At 42.3% G+C, this 20815-nt stretch overlaps 1 protein-coding gene across 8 annotated transcripts in view; it reads right to left on the bottom strand.

Annotated features, from left to right (window-relative positions):
- TRIP12 (thyroid hormone receptor interactor 12) overlaps positions 1–20403 on the bottom strand; it is a 69549-nt gene extending 49146 nt beyond the window's left edge. For 5 of the 8 annotated variants that reach the window (XR_014548063.1, XM_083613646.1, XM_083613648.1 and 2 more), the window contains exon 1: positions 20263–20403. The gene's annotated coding sequence lies outside the window, so the exon portion shown is untranslated. Of the gene's footprint in view, positions 1–19723; positions 20068–20262 lie in introns of those variants that run through there. The other 3 variants (XM_083613647.1, XM_083613651.1, XM_083613649.1) reach the window with 3 other exon arrangements.
- Positions 20404–20815: the final 412 nt, after the last annotated feature.

Here is a 20815-nt window from a genome sequence, read left to right as displayed (position 1 = left end):
CAATAGTACAGGAGGGCAGATGAATAAGATGAATGGGGGCAAATGCTATTCTACATATACAGGCTTTGTTTCAGCTGCTAATGAGAGGTGAGTGTTAAATGTGAGGTGGTTTTTGAAAGACAAAATTATCAGTTCAGTGTTGCAAGCCCAAGTCTGTGAATTCACTCCCAACTGAGATTACAGGCATCATCCTTGCTGAACAGGTGCATGACAAGGTCTTCCTTATTCCAGTACACATTTTATGGTAGTGCATGGGCTTATGCTTAGTTTTATATAAAACCATGCTTTATTTACTGATTTCAAAAATATTTGTACTTATAAAAGCACAAACTTTCACACACGACACAGTAAGGTGAACTATGGCTTACTGGGAACATGCAAATGTGTGGGCTCTCAGAAAAAGGCTTAAACCAGCATGGTGTAGTGGTTAAGACTTGTAATCTGGTGAACCAGGTTCGCTTCCCCGCTCCTCCACATGCAGCTGCTGGGTGACCTTGCTCTGAAGTCTCTCAGCCTCACTTACCTCACCTCACAGAGTGTTTGTTGTGGGGGAGGAAGGGAAAGGGGATTGTTAGCCGCTTTGAGACTCCTTAAGGGGAGTGAAAGGCGGGATATCAAGTAAAAACTCTTCTTCTTAAAAGCACTTTGATCCTTACTCATCCTTTTTGCTCTGGCAGCAAGCTGAGCTAAGCCAACGCTTGACTTAGCGTATCATCCCAACTCAGGCTCATGATTAAGGCATCGCCTCACTAACCACAAGCTGTAGCCAAAAACAAGCCTTGGCATCCAACTGTGGTTAGTGAAAAGAGACCTTAATTGCAAGTGTGATTTTAGACAACATGTTAAGCCAAACTTAACTGATGAGCCATAGCTTGGCCTATCATGCTATGCAAGCAATATCAATATATTGGTTTGTAATATGGAATACCACAATTCTTACTTAAACCTTCATTGTGGTTTCATGTAATTTCACCTTTCAGTTCACAACTACAAGGTTAGCTTTAATTTAATCATATATTCCTCTAAAGTCACCTTTTAGTATTTTTCTAATGTTTAGTAATTGCCAGTTTTGCTGATGAATCAGATTGTGCCATTTCTTTACAGTCAGTTATATACAGACTCTGTGCAAAGACAAAACTATTTCAGCTCTGAAGTTTAAAGAATAGGAAGCTGTAACCGTGTGTGTGTGTGTGTGTGTGTGTGTGTGTGTGTGTGTAAGTAAGAGACCTCGTGGCTAGGTGTTACAACTAATCAATATTTAGCATCATTATTACAAATATAGTAGCATTCTGGGCCGAAACAGCTGTTATACCAGTATTAGCCCTCAGTAACAGATTTAAGTATTGTGAGATAGAACAGCAAATTATAGGGTGTAACACGTTTGAACAGAAGTTAATGCCTTATCTTAAGAATGTTCTGTCCAAAACACTCCAACAGTTATCTGAATGATTTGTGCTTATTTATCCTCTCTTGCAGGAGCAAGATGCCATCTGAACAAGATTCTTCTTCCTTTCTTCCAGTTTCTTTCAAGTTTCCTCAGTTCTACCCTATTGTGAGTACACCATAGCCATGTCCGTTTGGTCACATTTTATTAAGTGTAGCAGTAATGCAGTTCAAGTATTTAATGTGCACACAAAAGGTTCTGTTTCATTTGTTCATAAGCTTGCCAAAATGTTATAAAACATGTATGGCTTTGGGGTGGTTTGACACAGAAGCTTCATTGTACTAAATAGGTTCTGCTTAAGCCTTCTTTTGTAGAGCTTTTAATATTTTTGGATAGGACAGGACTAAAGGATCCATCAGTCACCTGGCATGAATGCTTAAGGCATTAAAATGTATACAAATCCATTTCCAATTGCCCCAAATTTTCAGTCTAATGGCAAGAGAACCAACCAAAAAAGAATTTTAAAAATTATTAATTACATGTGGTATACCTACATCCAGATTTGTCTGTTTAGTTGAACAGACACATGGAATCTATGCAACTGACCTTACTCTTCCACATTACAAGTACCCAACTGGCAAGCAATACCACCCACACAGAATGACGGAGTTGGGTGGAACCTTAGAAGTCATCTAGTCCAACCCCCTAACACAATATTTTTAGTTGCATGAACTCCATGTTTCAGCTCCAGTAACCAAATGCATTTGGGGTTTTGCTCCACTTCTCCGTCACCGACATACATCCTGCTCCAAGTTAGCGATGAAGCTTTAACCAAACACAATATAGCACATCACAATACACCATACACATATTGCCTAAATAAAGTTTCCTGGCATTTTTGGAGTTTCCGTGAACATGGAAAGCCCTTAACAAAACATGCTAAACTCACAGTGGAGGTTTTTTTTGTTAATTTATACTTGCATTATAATCTTAATTTTCTAAAAAGGTCTGAACCATTCTTAAAAAGAGAACCATGTTTAGGCCACAAGCTATTTACTGTGTTTTTCGCCCCATAGGGCACACCGGCCCATAGGGCGCACCTAGTTTTTTTGGGGGGGGAATAAAGGGGGAAAAATTATTTCCCCCCCAGGCGCGGGGCTGGGGAAGCCTGAGCTTCCCCCAACCCCATCCCCCAGAACAGCTTGCGGAGAGCTGCGTGAAGCTTGAAACCCCAGGCTTCTGGGTGCAGGCAGCTCTTCGCAAGAGGTGGGAGAGCTGCGCGAAGTCGCGCAGCTCTCCCATGGCTTGCGGAGAGCTATCTGAAGCCTGGAGAGTGAGAGGGGTCGGTGCACACCGACCCCTCTCGTTCTCCAGGCTTCAGCGAAAGCCTGCATTCGCCCCATAGGATGCACACACATTTCCCCTTCATTTTTGGAGGGGAAAAAGTGCGTCCTATAGGGCGAAAAATACGGTAATTATAATGTGAGCACCTATTATTGTCTTAGCTAGGTAGACTGACTTGTTTTAAAAGTTACTGCCAGTCCTGTAAAATCACTATCTGAAACTCAAGCTAGATTTCTGCTCTTATATCCTTAGGTGGATTAAACTACATTGTTTACCTGTTTGATTTATTGTGTTTGCATGGTTTGTGCATATGCAACTCATTAGTTATACAATGCTAGTTTGAATGTTTTTTGTCAGTGCCAAGGGCAGAGTCATCTTTTAGTCCCCTGCAGTACAGAAGCCTTTTGCAAACACTACTATTTATTTAATGTCTCTATGGAATGACAGCCAGAAACTTGATTTTTAGAAGAATCTGAAATGCTAGTTACTAGATTCTGCAACTGTTACTAGATTCCATGCATGCTGCAACAAAAAAAATTCAGATGAGTACAGTGGTACCTCAGGTTAAGTACTTAATTAGTTTCAGAGGTCTGTACTTAACCTGAAACTGTTCTTAACCTGAAGCACCACTTTAGCTAATGGGGCCTCCTGCTGCCGCCGTAGCACGATTTCTGTTCTCATCCTGAAGCAAAGTTCTTAACCTGAAGCACTATTTCTGGGTTAGCGGAGTCTGTAACCTGAAGTACCACTGTACATATCTTAAAGCACAACAGTACATGCAATACTTATGAACATATGCACATGTCTGATATCTCAACTAAGATTTTTTGAGGCAGAAGGCAGAAATGACAAGGTCTATTTTTGGACAAGAACTGCTTGTCAAGATTAAGGCGGATTCCCACATGACCAACCTGTCAAGATCACATGATGTTACACCCTTTAATATATATATATTTCTAGGTAAGTATACCTAAGGACAGGCTACACAACTCAGTTTGACTAGAAACATTTTCTGGTCTTTGGGAGGAAGGAAAGGCACCTATTTATTCGAAGTTACTACAAGACTGAAATACTTGTAACTCCTCCTCCCTTCATTATCTTCCATCTATTCAGGATCCTTTATAAACACAGAACAGTAATCCTTATTCTATTGCTTCTAAACAATCCATGTACCACACCAACCTTAGAGGGCAATTTAAAAAGTTTAAGGGTTTGAGAATAATTTCATTTTTAATTGGCTTAAAAAAATAATGCATGTTAAAAAATAGAGTTAGAAAAAAGTGGGCTATTAGCCTTTTGGGCTTATTTGCAAGGCTACATTGCCACCCTGTAATTCCACACTCTGTGTCACCATTTGCCTACTTAATTCTTAATTTATCTCATTTAAAGTGTTCAAACTGTTTCCTATATTCTATTTCAGCTATTTTTAGGAATATTTACAACTACAAAGTTCTGCTCACAGAGGACACTAAACCAAACTACAGCCAACCATGAATGAGCAAGCATATTGGGGGCACATTTCGAAAACGGCAGCCACTTTGCTCCCCCACACAGTGCAGATGCTATTGTGCTGCTGGGAGCTAAGCCATGTTTGGCTTAGAGTTACAAAGCAAAGCAAACATGATTGCTTGTTCATAGTTTGGGCTTAGCATTACATATGAACCAGGACAACAGGTCAGATAGGCGGGCTGAAAGAATTATGACTTGCCTAAGGCACTCACTGAATGTGCGGAAAAAGACAGTTTGCAGCAGAAGAGATTTGCATCAGGGATGCTACAGTTGATCAGTCCTATGCTTTGTTACTATGCTAAGCAAGATGTAGTTTTTGTTTTAATTCTGATCTCAGTTACAGAAATTACAACAGAGGCAAGAGTTACCAAAACATGAGACAAGAGAAGAAAAGGGAGGGGGGAAACTGGACAGTGTAGTAAACCAATGATCAACTGCTGAGATCCGCAGTACAGTAGAAATTAAAATTCCCTTAGAAATGTCTATATACTTTGGAGGTAATGTAAGTTAGAACTATGGGAAGTTAAATGTAGGCCTCTCTCTATTTTAGTAGAAAGGCCACCTCAGATTGCCCCTTCCTAGGAGCACTATTAGTACCCATTATCTAAAAGGTACTACCTACCATGCTGAAGGGACGCGCGTGGCGCTGCGGGTTAAACTACAGAGCCTAGGACTTGCCGATCAGAAGGTTGGTAATCCCCGCGACGGGGTAGTCTCCCATTGCTCGGTCCCTGCTCCTGTCAACCTAGCAGTTCGAAAGCACGTCAAAGTGCAAGTAGATAAATAGGTACTGCTCCGGTGGGAAGGTAAATGGCGTTTCCGTGCGCTGCTCTGGTTCGCCAGAAGCGGCTTAGTCATGCTGGCCACATGACCCGAAAGCTGTACGCCGGCTCCCTTAGCCAATAAAGCGAGATGAGCGCCGCAACCCCAGAGTCGGCCATGACTGGACCTAATGGTCAGGGGTCCCTTTAACTTTACTATGCTGAAGGTAAATCAGCTACCCATATTAAAACAGCAATTCAATTACATACTTTAGGTGTCAGTACCATTGAGCTCAGTTTGACTCCCTTCCGAGTCAATTGTGCATGAAAGCACAAGACAGAACCAGGACCCAAATTATTATTTCAGTTAAGAAATATGAATCAAGGGAAGATTGTACAAAGAGTTGGAAAAAAGAAAAAATTGCTAAAATCCATTTTTATCTTATAGTTTCATTTTCACATCAGGTAGCTCCAGAGGAACAAAGATTTTGGGCCAGATTCAACTGAACAGTTGCTCTGGCAGGGCCAGCTCAACAAGTCCCGCTAACACAATGGGGCTTTCCACCACTCTCCTCTGCACCTCCTCTCGCCAAAACAGTTCGGTTCTGTGTTTTAGTTAGATGAAAATTACTGCAGCTTTCTTTCAGTTAATTGAACAGAGTAGAATCTCTAGGGATTTAATCTCTAGAAAATTAAGGAAGAAAATGCTTCTTCTATTAGTAAAATAACGTATGTGCTCAAAACAACAAAATATTTCTTTCTAGATATAATTGTGTTGTTCTGTTACTATATCCAGTATGTCACTTCTTCTGAGACATTTTTTATTTTTGACTACATATATTACACTATGCAAAATGTTAACATTTATGCATTTTTGAGGCAGCCAAGATTTAATCAGCTGGCCAGTTGTTTTTAAAAAGCGAACAAACCAAAAAATGCCCCAGTTAATGAGTCAGATCAAACTTTTGCCCTTAACTGCCGACAGCAGCGTTAATGACATCATGCCAGTGCTGGGGATTGTCATGGATCCTAAGGCATAAGACACTTAATCTCAGGGGCGTGGGTTCAAGCCGCATGTTGGGCAAAAGATTCCTGCATTGCAGGGGGTTGGACCAGATAATCTCCGTGGTCCCTTTCCAACTATACAGTTCTATGATTCAATCTATGTGCACTTTATACCAGGGCTAACCCTTTCTCCCTATTCTATAAGCCACCACTCAGCTCACCACTGAAGGATAAGAAAAAGAGCTGCCTTTGTTCACTACAGATCACATAAACAATGAGATTATTCAGGATTTGGAGATAAAGCATGGTCATGCTCACTGAAAGCAATATTCAAATATATATAAATACTTGCTTCTACATCTCAATTCAGTCTGGACACACCATCAATTGTGGCTTCAATATCAAGTCTGATAATTCACATTAACATTTTTATTGCACAACATTTACTCTCATATGCTTTTTGGAATTAGGATGTTCATGGTAGTATATATATAGGATTTTTTTGTGATCCGCAGTTATCTGCTTCCGAGTTTTCTTTTCCTGTTTTAGAGGGTTGTGGGGTTTTGGGGGGCAGGTAGCCTAGTTGGCATCTTCTGGTCTCCTCAAAGCCCAAGGTTGGGATAGAAAGACAAACTGCTAAAGTGATCAAACAAGCTTCTTTGTTAAGTTAATAGTTCTAGCTATGTGTTAAGTATTTCTCTGCATGACTTAAGAATTCAGCTGACTGGTTGCCACAGAAACTACTAGCTGATGCTTTCAGAAGCAGAATAAAGGGGGGGCTTCTCTCCTGTCTGTCTGGAGGGAATGCAATGGGGCAAGTATAAGAAGAAAACTGGGATGGAAACAGACTCAGGCTTGACTTGCTCTGTGTGCTGAATCCAAAGTTCCGGCTTTCAGGGCAAGGGGACAATGAGAGATCCAATAGGGTAGCAATATTATTAGTGTGTAAATAAAAACATCTATCACACAAAAACCACACAGAATGTCCTTCATCTAAGCCTGATTTGTATGCTGGCACTCTTGAAATCTCTCACTACTTAGAGAGACTAACCTGTGCACAACATACCTATCTCATTATTTATACCCCAGTCCATAACTACATTTGGTTAAACTTTCCCTTATTAAATGGAAACATCAGACATTAATCAATAGCTGCTTCACTAGACAGAGACTGAACAGTCCATGATCATCTAGTAAGTGTCGTGTCCATACATGTGTTCATATACATTCATCCCCTTCCTGTTACTAAATTGGAGTAGCATGGGTACTACTGTAAAGCAAAAAGACATAATCCAAAGGAAAATTTTCATTTATAAAACTGAAGTTTTATGAAACAAAACATGCTCAGAAAAAAGAGTTTCAAAAGAATGAACCAACAGTGGTAATTTTTCCACTTGTTACGTAGTGAACTGCCCTTCACTTCCCAATCACTGCTCCTGGCAGAGTTGGGTTATGAGAAGAGACACACTGGGAAGATGTTTAGTCTGCCACAGCCCTAGAGGGAAGAAACATGGTCAAGTGACTAAAGCAGCAACCTGCCCCTTCTGACTCCTAGAGCTGGAGTAAGAAGCTTCTTTTGCCCCTTATCAACTGTATTTGAGATCACAACCCGTTTACTTTAACCAGTGTTGTTTTTTCTAGAAAAAAGTTTTAGGGGTACTCTCATATTCCTACTCATATTGAAATACTGTCCCTCAATGAGGCCAAACTTAGATTCACAAAATGTTTGGGGGTATGTGTACCCCCGCATCCCCCCAGAAAAAAACACTGACTTTGCCACATTGAACTTACTGACATCAGCAGCCAGTGCTGTCTCCATTGTCTCTGTAAGTACTGTTTTTTAAGAAGAGTGTTGCTAATTAATTTTCTAAAACACATGACTAACAAACTGTGTGCCATTATAACAGGAAGGATGTGTTGAAGGACAGCCTGTATATTGCAGAAACGTCATAGGAAGGGAAGTTGCAAAGCTTCTGTTCCCAACAGTGCCTTCCTACCTTCCATGGATGGCAGCCAACCCCAATGACAGGTATGTGGGCAGGCCACTTAACCCATTTGAGCACATCCATTTGTCCTACAGAATTCTGTAGCAGATACTAAGAACCATGGCACCCTATCTGGATTACCCTTCATGGGCTCCACTGCTTGGAGAGAAGCTGGTGCCGTGAAAAGTTAATCTTATTTTATTATTTGTCTTATTAGTTTATAAGCCTGCCCTGTTCCTACTGCTGCCATACTGCCGGGGAACAAATCAGAGTTTGACTTGTGAGGATGCTTGAACCAAAGCTCATGGTTTGTTTCTCTCCAAACAAGCCATGGGTAACCAAGGCTTGCTCTTGGGGGAAACAAACCATGAACCTGGGTTTGGAGGGATATGACAAGTCCTACTGTAGTTTGATTTGTCTGCAGTGCAGCAGCAGCAAGAGCAGGAAAGGAGTGCAGCATAAACTTTTCAGCAGCAGGCAGCAATACACTCCTACATGTTAATGTTGAACTGACATTTATGGTTTAAATTTTATATGCATACTTGACCATTTTCAACGGGAAGTCTGGATGGCACACCACCTGTTTCTTCCTCTAAGCTGCTGTTATGTCATTATTAAAATTTAGACTGTGACACCACTCAATTTATTGGTCAAATATTAAATTGACGGTTTTAAAAAATAAAATCCTTTTCTAAGTGGTAGTCTATTTGATTATATATTATCTTCCAGTATCAATAGCAGGAATGCGGGCCTATCCTGCTGTTAGACACACAGTGCCAAACTAATATAAGCACTTGCTCCCATAACTCTCTTAAGAAAACAGCTGCCCACCATTATATCACACAGTCTCAACTTATCCAACTGTTATCTCTGTTCACAAGCACTCAATTGCAAGCACGATGCACCTGCACTTTTCACAGTGACACAGGCCTAGCTGATTAAGAGTTTACATTAGGTTGGTCACTGCATTGGTAGAATGAACATGCGTGCACATTAAGACTTTATACTAAGAAAGTGAAAGCACCAAGTCTATGCATGTCCATATAGCTCTGCCCTTTAAAGATATTGCATCACAATACTTGGAGAAGGGGAGAAAGTAGCGGATTGCTCAGTTCTGATGCAGACAATAGTCTGAATGATTCAGGTCACTTTGCACAGGAATTCACAAAGATCCAATTCCTAAAGGATTCCATGCTAATATTGACCTTCTGCTCATGAAAGCCGTCAAAGTGAGACGATGAAGCTAAGTTGGGTATATTTGCTGTTCTACATATATACGCCAAGGTTGAGCTGCCAACATTCTAAGAAGACTGAAATCACAAAAACTTGTCTTGGTAACCAGCCTCAAAGAGTAATATCTATCTATGTATCTATCTATCTATCTACCTACCTACACACACACACACACACACACACACACACAAACTTTAGGCCTAGGTTGGGCATATGTGATCAAACATCAGCTTTTGCTACCTTCATAAAGCAGTAAGGTTCAACAATTGATAATATTCCTAAAGTCAATATGCCTTTAAGGATACATGTCATAGCATTGCATTTGTTTTTAACTATGTAATTGAGATTCCAGGACCACTGACTATTAGAAGCAGCTTCAGTTTTTGCAGCCTGATGATGCTAGCAACGTGTTTGTGAACATGCATTCAACTATTTCCCCCTCACAACCCTTGTCCGTCATGGCTAATTAAAGCCTGGGTGGGTTCAGGGTGTGGTGAATGTGTCTTTGTATGAGAGGGGTGTGCCTGGCACCTTGAAGGAGGCAGCTGTGTGGCCACTCTTAAACCGCACCTTGGACCTGATGGCATTTAACAGTTGAAAATACCCACTTTAAGCGTAAGGTAAAGGGACCCCTGACCTAAGGGTAAGGTACTGAGTGCAATTTTAGACATTATTGTAGGAAGCAAATTATCTGGGTTATGATCTGGGCTCAGGACTGGATCAGCCTTTAGAGGGAGGGGAGTAATTTGATACAATTGACCATGGTATCCTCAGACAGTCTATGAGATGGGGAATCTATCCTGCAATGATTATGGTTTAACCTTAAGGCACTGTTTCTCAAACTTGGGTCTCCAGCTACTGTTCGAATTCAACTCCCATCATCCCTAACTAGCAGGACCAGTGGTCAGGGAGATGGGAGTTATAGTCCGACAACAGCTGGGGTGCAAGTCTGAGAAACACTGCCTTAAGGGATGGTTCTAGATCAGGGGTAGTCAACCTTTTTATACCTACTGCCCACTAATGCATCTTTCTTGATGGTAAAATTTTCTTACCGCCCACCAGTGCTCGATGGAAGGAGGATTCAGCTTGTACTGTAGAACCCCCTACCGCCCACCTAGAATCCTGAAATGCCCACTAGTGGGCGGTAGGGACCAGGTTGACAACTCCTGATCTAGATTATTACTGAAAAGTTTAAAAGGCCATAGATTGGCTAATTAAAGGCCTGGAAGAAGAGGAATGTTTTTGCCTGATGCTTAAAGATATGTAATGAAGGCACCAGTAGACACTCCCTGGGGAGAGCATTCCACAAGTGGGAAGCCACAGCAGAAAGGCCTGTTCTTGTGTTTCTGCTCTCCAGACCTCTCACCGAGGAGGCACACAGAGAAGGGCCTAAGATTATGATCACAGGGTCTGGGGCGGATCATACAGGAGACAGAGTCCTTGAGTTATTACAGCCCTGAGCCATTTAAGGCTTTATAGGTCAAAACCAGCACTTTAAATTGGGCCCAGAAACTAAGTGGCAGTCCATGCAGTCAGATGAAGATTGGCATTATATGCTCAAACCATCTTGAACTGGATGATTGTTTCTTGGCTCTTAAACTCTGGGGTGCCACAGAGCACCATGCAGTCTCTACTGCTATGCTAAGCCTTTGGTTGCCATAATTAGGAAAAATGGAGCAAGATGTCAACAATACGTACATCTCTATGTCTCTGTAGCAAATGAATCTGGAATGGTTAAGAAGGCCCTGGACTGGTATCTGTATGCAGTGTTAGCTTGGATGAAACCTAATAAACAGAGTCTCAATCCTGGCAAGATGGAGGCTCCATTAGTGAGTGGTTCCCAGATCTGGGAAGTTAATATGTTGCCCATCTGGATGGGGTTGAATACTCCCTGGAGGAGGTGCAAGTGTCCTCAGTGTCTAGGACTGCCTTTTATCAGTTTCAGCAGGTCAGACTATTATGGCCATTACTGGACTGGGATACTGTGAATCCGATTAACCTCAAGGCTGAATTATTGTAACATGCTCTATATGAGGGCTACCCTTGAGGTTGGTCCAGAAAGCTGCTGCTAGTTGCAGAACGTAGTGACTAGGATTCTTGTGGTGGCAAACAACCACTAGCATCATGCTTGGGAGATTTTTTTTTTTACAGGCTGTCAATCTGCTAGTGGTCCAAATTCCATGTTTGGGCACTAACATATAAGGTCACAAAGTTCAGGACCAGGTTACTTGAGAAGACTGACTTTTATGTACCCAGAGGGTTACACTACATTCTGTAGGACTGTTTCTCATCCAAGTCCCAAATATATCAGAAGACCACTTCATAGTGGCCAGAGCAGGGCTTTCAGTGTGGTTGCCCCTGTTCTGTGGCACAGCATTCCTGTCAGGATAAGACAGACGCCCACTATCAGTACTTTCCAGAGTCAACTGAATACCTTCTTGTTTTGACAGGCTTTTCCAACTGGATGAAAAGTTATCTGCCTTAGGTTTAAAAACAGTACACAATGATCATCCCTCTTCAGTTATTTCTGTACTGTTTTAAAAACTATTTCAGCTGTGTTTATGATATTTCTGAATCACCCTAACACATATGTAAGAGGTGATTCATAAATTAAAAAATAATAATAGGTAACAAATCTCACATGTTTAATGGATAAGCAGCACATCTCTCTAACTAAAATAATCTTGTTAGCAAATACCTTAAGAGAAATTCCTTTGGTATGACTTGGTTTGCACATAACGCTAAGATATACTTTGGGCAGTCCACACTGGTGTGCAGGCTCCCAGAGAGGAGATTACCAGTATATTGTTCCTCCTCTAGTCCTACTGTACCCACTGGGAGCCAAGTCACACAAATTCAACCTATGTCTCACCCCTGACAACCCACAAGCTGTAATCCAAGTTTTGTTCAAATACGCAGTCAGTGTTTTCAGTCCTATATTCCTAGACCAAAACACACATTTATTTCTCTACCTCAAGGGTTCCCAAACTGTGGTCCCTGGACCACTAGTTGTACACTTGTTTCATGAAGCTGGTCTGGTGTGTGTACACATTAAATATTCAAATTGATTTTAATTGTGGCTTATTGTTCTTGATTGTATTAGAATTCAAACTGGAATGTAATAAAATACAATCAAAGAGGGGGGAAAGAACCACAAAAATACAATTAAAAATCATACAGCACAGTGCATTACAACTTCTGCAATGGACAGAAAAATCATTAGGTGGTCCATTAACACCCTGAGCAATTTTCAAGTGGCCATGAGAAAAAAGTTTGGGAATCACTGCTCTACTTTACTGTATTTCCCAACTTCTTAATACTTAACATCTGCAGCTCTCAAAGGGCATTGTGCCATAGTTCTACTTTGTACATACTGAAGCAAATATGCTAAAGTTGAACAAGCTGACCTATTCCAGTATTTACCTCACGTATGTACTAAATTTACTGCCTTCCAATCAAGTCCCCTTCTCCTCAGCAAAGCTGCTTAATCTAGATTCAGCAGTGACAAGATGTATGTTTGGCAGATACACCATGTCTGAAGATTGGATGGGGGAAAGGAGAGAAACCTTGGACTTTGTAAGCAGTTTGAGCACCAAACTTCATCTGACACCAATGTTAGAGAGTATATGGTAGCCATACCATATATAGCATTTCAAATATTTGAAGCCAAAGTCATTTAGGGCTAGAAACACTAACATAAGCACTTTGAATGGGACCCAGAAACAAACTGGCAACCAGCACAGCTGTATTAAAGCAGGTATTAGATGAGCTGCACATTTGTTGCCGTTTAAATTTCCAAATAGTCTTCAAGGGCAATCTCATAAAGAGCACATGGTAATAGTTCAATCTGGATGTTACCACAGCATGGAAACTGAGGCCAAGTCATCTCTGCCCAAAAGGGGCCACGGCTAGTGAACCAGCCAGAGCTAGAAAAAGACACTCCTAGTCACTGAAGCTACCTGAACCTCCAGTGATAGCATTGGATCCATGAACATTCCCAAGCTAAAGGACAGCAACTCTGTTCAGAGCATGCTATCTCCCCAGCTCCCAGACTCCCAAACTGAACATGTAAAAGGCTCAATATTATTTAATACAAAAGTAAATGCAATGGAGGACCAAGGATTCACACCAGCCCCAAGAAGCTAGACTTGCTGTCCTGATAGAAATAGCCAAGAATAAGCCTGGGTGATCTCAACACAATGTCCAAAAATAGTATCATCCAGAAAGCCAGCAGTTGGGTGGACAGTGCACTTTTAGAGCCTTTAGCTGATCTCTGGTCTTGGTCTAACACATGAGACAAGTTAAGCAAGATACATCTTTCAAGAACCAAGATATCTGTACATCACCATCAGTCTCCTAATCATTTACTGAAATCCTATCAACAGCTCAGCTGATTCTATCCGAGTTAAAAGGTACATATACAGTTGTACTCCTCATATCGCATCCAGAATTATATATAATTAAAGTTGTATTACCACTAATTGTTGTATCCTATTTCAGGTTGCTTGGGTTCAGAGGCCTAGCTACCCTGGTTTGTGTCCATATCTGTATTTGCTTTTCCACTACATTTTCTCCTGACCATCACAACTGCAAGCTTCCCACCGCCCCTTACCCACTTCTACTCCCCTACCCCTTCTACTCCCACTCTAGCCCCTAGCACAGGGGTTGTCAACCTGGTCCCTACCGCCCACTAGTGGGGTGTTTCAGGATTCTAGGTGGGCAGTCGGGGGTTGTACGGCACAAGCTGAATCCTACTTCCATTGATCACTGATGGGTGGTAAGGAAATTTTACCATCAAGAAAGATGCATTAGTGGGCGGTAGATAGATAATTTATTACGGTCAAAGACCAACGCGCTAATAGGCGGTAGGTATAAAAAGGTTGACTACCCCTGCTCAAGCACATCCCTTTGAACCAATAACTAACTACCAGGTGACTGAGCAGGCAAACAAATGGACAAAATCTACAGCCATTAGGGCATAAACTTAACAATAAACTTCTTATCCTAGATACACCCCTGTGTTTAATGTTGGAGTGCCACTTCATATCCCAGGATATTTGCTACTTTGTAGCTGGAGGTGCTTGGAGTGCAAGCAACTACACACACCATAAAAGCTGAAGACCAAATATTAGTTAAACTTGATTTATACTTTGTTTTATTCACCAAGACAGTATGCTAAGTTAACTGAAAACTAGCTATGAGCCCAGCAGATGAAGAAATAATATTGATTGGAAATGCACACTTTCTTTTTTTCCAAACTATATACACAACAGCTCCAGTAAACAACCTAGGGCCTCAATGTATTGGTATTATGAAGTCTAAACGGGTTCTAAAACTTCAGCAGGTAGGTGCAAAATTCAATGGCCAAATTGCTCACCAGTTTGAGAATATAATGCCAATCCAGGCCAGACTGCACTGGCTACCGATTAGTTTCCGGGCCCAATTCAAAATGCCCAACATGGCTTAGGACCTCAATACCTTAAGAACCACCTCTCCTTATATGAACTGACCTGGACACTGTGCTTGTCATCTGAGACTCTTCCCTATGTTCCCTTCTCTGAGAGGTTCAGAGGGTGACAACAAGAAGACAGGCCTTTTCTGTGGTGGCTCCCCATCTGTGGATTCTCTCCCCAGAGAGGCTCACCTGGCACTATCATTACATATCTTTAGGCACCAGGCAAAAACATTCCTCTTTACCCAGGCCTTCAGCCATTAAATAATCTATGGCTTGTTCAAGGTGGGGGGAATGTAATGATGATTATTTTTATTACTGTGCTGTCTATGATTATACTTTGTTTTATGTTTTTATTATTATGCTCCGTAAAATATGTTTTTAATGTTGTCCATCAACCTTTGATCTTTTGATAAAGGGCAGTATGTAAACTGAATAAATTATTATTATTACTAAAGTAAACATTCCTAGGCAGACCTAATAGTACTGTTGGAGTAGAAAAGGCCAACTAGGTGATTTAAGGAAGCTCAAGGAAACTCACTTTCAGCCAAACCGAAGACTAGCTCCAAATACCTCTGCCAAGCAGTTTGCCTTTTGCAGCAAAAACAAAAGTCTATGGCACCTTAAAACAAGAACAAAAATTATTAAACCTTAATTACTGGAGTCGACTTGGTAAGAAGTGATTTCAGTAGAATTTCCAGCAACAGAAAATCTGCAAGTGAAGAACTCACTGAGCACCAATTAAAATATATGCCAGATGATTTATTTTCAGGAGCTATTCTGTTCTCCAGGTCCTTGCTCAGGGGCTCAAACAATCCAACCACTTACAGATGATCAGAATAAGTGGCATTAAGACAGGCATGCAAGTTCTGAAACAGGTTAACTGACTGCCTATTTACTCATTGTCATATATTCCAAGCATGCCACTGGGAAGATGCCAGCCTACCATTTTTATTTAATTACAGAAACATTTATCAGCAAGAGGAAAAACAGGTTGTCCCTTCCTCTGCAGTAGCCAGGGGGCTAAATCAAGTACTAGTTACCCATTTATAGCTGCAGTCATCTCCGAATACAAGTAGGCAGTGGCAAAGGTCTTTGCCTTGTTATGTTGAGTGTTGCACTAGATAAGGAAGACTCTGGTTCTAATTCCCATTCATTCATGATCACTTCAACATTAGACCACTCCTACTCAGCCTAACCTACTTCCCAGGGATGTGGCAAGGGTAATGGAGGAGATACTGTACACCACGCTGAGGTCCTTGGGAAAGAGATGCATAAACATGGAATAAAAATGATGGCAATTTTTGAAAGCTAGCCATAGGGTCACAAAACAACTTTCTTGTTACTCTATTGAACCTGATTATCTTTTTTGTTGTTATAATATTAAAGGATCGACAATACTGACAGTGTTTTTGATTGGACAGATATTGAATCCTAATCGGCATCATTTTGTATTAATAGCTTCACAGGTATGCAGCATATACTCAATTGCCAGGAAGTCAGTGATTAAGTGACTGAGGTATTAAATAGCAGCTAATTGTCCAGCAGCAGTTCTTCACTATTTCTTGCCTACTATGGAAAGGCAATCTTAACATATATAAGTAATTCTCATTCAAGCCGAACGCTCAGTAAAAATTCTTACTGAGCCTTGATTAGAAGCTGGTAGGGCTAACCAGGGACTAGATAATGCTGCTTTGGAATTCAGATCCAAGTCACAGGTACCAGCTTATCTTTCGCACAGAGCATTAATGAAGGCCCAGATTCTAAGCCAGGTTAACTTCTTCTAGAAATGTGGCATTTGAGGTTTACACTTTATTCACATTTAGTTAGAGGTCCTTGCATCCAGGCTTATCTGAGCCTATTGAATTATTAACTCCACAACACTTGCAGGCAACTCAGCTACTCACTTAAATTTCAATAGTGACCAATATGTAAAATGTCCAAATTATGTTCACTGGAGACATTGGTTTTTATAGCAATTTTAAGTGCCATGCCTTTCTCCAATGAATGCTTTAGTATGGAAAGGGTATAAAGAATTCTGTGTGATATCCCAATCCCCCCACAAACAGAATCACTCTACCAGGGTTTTGTAGGGAGAGAAAATAAGTTATGAAACTTGTTCAGGTGTGTGGAAAAGAGATGCTTTTATTCTCATAACTCAATTGTTGCCTGCCCTACAACATTTTAAATAGTTTCAGAGTTCCTGCTCTACCACAGCTGTCCAGATATATTCAACGGTTCCTGAAGGTTAGATATCTTGAAATTTGCCAATTCTAATTTAAAATAGCTGCTTCTAAGCTAAAGAAACAAAATTATTTATGAAAATTGTCTCTTTAAAAATGTCTTTGATATTTAACAGCCTTATCGGAAGCTATCAATTTCAGGGTGTCTTTTTATATTAATTAAAGGTGCATGCAAGTCATTTGGGCCTTTTTACAACCTCATCCTTGCTCCGTGTTACAATCTGGTTCTTGTTAGATGTAGCTCCCTACCAGTCCAAAGCATATGGTAGATAAATATTCATTCTGACTTGAACTATTGTTTAGTTCCTGGGTGCCAGCATCACTTACACACCAAGGTAACAAGACCCTCAGGAACATCAGAGCTGCAAAACTATAGCAGATAACATTGACCCCATTGATTAGATTCCACAATATTAAAATTGTTTACTGTAAATGAACAACATAACTTTGGTACACTTCCCATGTTTTTCAAGCCACCCCATATCTACCTAACTTCTTATTTCATATTATCTTTCTCTTGTATTATCTTTTAATACAACCCCAGGGCCTTGATCTTCTACAGCTTCCTTCACAGCCTTTCATATCTCTTAGAGAAGAGAGGGTGTAACTCCTAGCAATCAATATAAAGTGGCATCAAACACAGCCTTCTATCTGGTGGCCACTCTTATTTTGTATAGCATTTAACTCAGGAGTCAGCAATCTTTTCCAGTTGTGGGCCGGTCCACCATCTCTCAGACCATGTGGGGGGCCGGACTATTTTGGGGGGGGGATGAATGAATTCCTGTGCCCCACAAATAACCCAGAGGTGCATTTTAAATAAAAGCACACATTCTACTCATGTAAAAACACGCTGATTCCCGAACCATCCGCGGGCCGGATTGAGAAGGCAATTGGGCCCACGAGCCTTAGGTTGCCTACCCCTGATTTAACAGTATGCATGTGTGCAACACAAAGATAGAGGAAAGTCAGAGGTACCTGAAAGAAAGGCATAAAAAAATTATCAAAACACAGAAACAGCAGCAACACAACACCTGCTGATACATAAGTGATGGTGCTGGAGATTAGTTTCTATTCATGCATCACCTTTTATGTTATAGACCACTTCCAATGCATCAGGTTTCTTAAATTTTAGAGAAAGGCAAGCAGTAATTTAAAAGCTGCACTTAAATAATATAAGGTAATAATGTTTACCTTTTTAAAAGGTAAAGTTAGTTGAAGTTTCTGGTGGACTGAATGTATAACTGTGGACAAATCTTTAAATTTAAAAGAGCTTTATTTTATCTCAGTATTTTTAAACAGTCTCAAAGTTATTGGTTGCCTTTCTTCAGAATAAGTTGAATGCAATAAAAGCAATAAAAACTATCCCACCCACCCCCAAAAGGGCAACATTTCTGTTCACATTTATGTATACACGTTTTGAAGAAAACTTCATTTTGGATTGCTATGAAAGGTTTCTCCTTTTCACTGCAAAGAATCTTGCCCCATTTTCCTTGAATCCCCCCTTAATATTTTTTTGAAAAAAAATGTTGGACAGGCCTAACAGTATCATTAAGTCACAGTTAGGAAAATCACGTTTTTTAAAAAAATGGGATCTTGCCTTAAATCTGTATCAAATCAATTCTCCTGATGAAAAGGGTTATGAGAACTACTTTCATAAAAAAAAAAAAATCCACAGCAGAACTATTACATCTTGGTTGCAGTATGAAAACAATCCTGAAATCCAGCTACACGAATTCTAGAAACGTTTCTCAAATGCATGGCAGGCACTGAATCCATAGACCAATGCCAAGATCTCATTTCTTTCCTCTGTGTAAATGCGACATAGTCAGGCCTAGTATGTAGGCCTCTGATACAGGCAGGACCTTTGTTCCATACATCGTTGTTTTTCCCTAAAGCCTCCGATAAAACTTTCCACTCACCCCGCCCTAATGTTTCCTTGTTCCTAATCTAAACTTTTTCGAATTCCTGATGCCTTTAAAAACCCTACTGCGAAGAACACCCCACCCCTACAGGACTGGCCATTAGGAGGAACAATAAAAGTTGTACAGCAGGCAGCTGGGCCTGTACGGCTGGCAAAAGCCCCGGTATCAGTTTGAATGCTAGCCCGGTAGTAGTCGGCAGATACAAAAGCGAGGCGTGGAGGAGGAGAAAAAAAGAATGTAAATAGCCAAATACGACGCGTTATGCAAACAAGCCTCACGCTAGTTTCTTCTCGAAGGCGTCAGGAACACAAACCAACTCTAAAATTATAGGGGTGAAAGGAATCTGCTCCGGTAATGGGACCAAGTGCCGAAAGGGACTGGATAAACAAACACCCTTTTCCGCTTAGCGGAGTACGATTTCCCCCTTCCCCAGCCCCCAAAGCCAGGCCAATATGGAGTCAGCAGATCATTTAGCATTTCTCTTTTTTTTATTGTCGACGCCGACGACGCCGTTGGGCTAAAAGGGGGCTGCTTTCCACCCTCCCCTACGCCTAATTCAGTGGGACTCAGTAGCTCACTTCAAGAAAACAAAATAAAAAGGGGCCTCCCTGGGGAGGACAGGGGCTAGCAAAGAGGTTGGGGGGAGTTTGTGAAGCAGGGCCGAATACAGACCCGGGCGCAGTGTCAACACTGACATTGTCCTTTTGTATTTAATCACACACAAGCCAGAACGCCAATCTTAACCGTGGCGGGGGGGGGGAGGGAAGGTTTAAAGGTAGGCCCGCAAAGAGGAGCAGGGCTGCGATATGGGGCATCCTGCGCTCCTGTGAACCCAGGCATAAAAGGTGGGGTCCAGATTCATCCCATTAACAGGGAGCCGCTTACACGGGAGCGTGGAAGGCGAAGAAAAGAAGGGAAGGGCTGAATGACGATAAAGCTTCAGGCAGCCGTTTGGCCATTTTGTCAGCTCCCATTTCTGCCACCCTGGCTGCTTCTCCTCTTCACTATTCCTCTTCTTAGGAACGGAGCGAGGGGGTCGGGGAGAAAGAAGCCAACCTTTTACGTTTAGTATTTCCTCCTCCTCCGCCGCCCCCCCCAACACCTTGTATATGAGGTACATATTAGGAGACCTCTTTATGGCGAGGACTTCCTGAAAACCTATTCAAGGCCTCAAGCCGCCGCCACCACCACACACATACCAACAACCTTCCCCTTTCTTTCCCACCCGCCCCCGCCGGGCCCGGGACTACCACACCACCAACCTCCCCCTGTCATGTTCTAACCCAACGCCGCCCCACATTCCCCGACTCCGGCCCCCCGGCGAAGAACGGGCGGAGGGGAGGGGGGGAGCCGAAGAGTCGCTTTCCCTCCCACAGAAACCCCGGCGTTGAAAAACAGGCCTGGTCCGCCTCGAGCCACAGTACCTAGTTTATCCCGACGCGGCCTCTGCAAAAGCGCTCTGTGGCTCTCCGGCTCCTTTTCTGTCCTGCCCGGCGCCTCTTCCCTTCAATTATCAGCTGAAGCCGCAGCACCGATCAGTGCGCCGTCTGCCTCCGCACGGTACCCCCTCCAGCGGCGTAGGGGGAGGCCGGGGACTACTTTACCCCCAAAGGGGCCCGGGGGCCCCGTTCTCCCCCCCCCCCACTCGCCAGCAGCGGGTGTTCTCCTCCTGCCCGCCTTGGCGCTCCCTGCCGCGGAGCCGGCAGCCCCCCCCTCTCCTCCCACACGTCAAGGATCGGCGGCGGTTCTATCCTTGCCGTCCCCCTCCGCTCGTCTCAGACGTTCCTTGGCTGAAAAAGAGGTATCCCTCCGCTGGGGTCGTCACCCCCGGGGTGCGCGCAGGCGTTTATCCCCCACAGGGTCAGCAAAGCCGCAGGCGGCGGCGGCCTCCCTGTTGGCGGTTTCGCCCCGATTTAGAGACTTCCCCCCCGCTTTCTTTCCCCGTACGTTCGCGGGTGGTGTAAGACCCGCCGACTT

This window comes from Podarcis filfolensis (genome assembly GCF_964270895.1).
Source record: "Podarcis filfolensis genome assembly, chromosome: 5".
In the NCBI taxonomy this organism is placed as follows: domain Eukaryota; kingdom Metazoa; phylum Chordata; class Lepidosauria; order Squamata; family Lacertidae; genus Podarcis; species Podarcis filfolensis.
The sequence above is the reverse complement of the archived record's forward strand: the minus strand, read 5'-3'. Positions and strand labels throughout refer to the sequence as shown.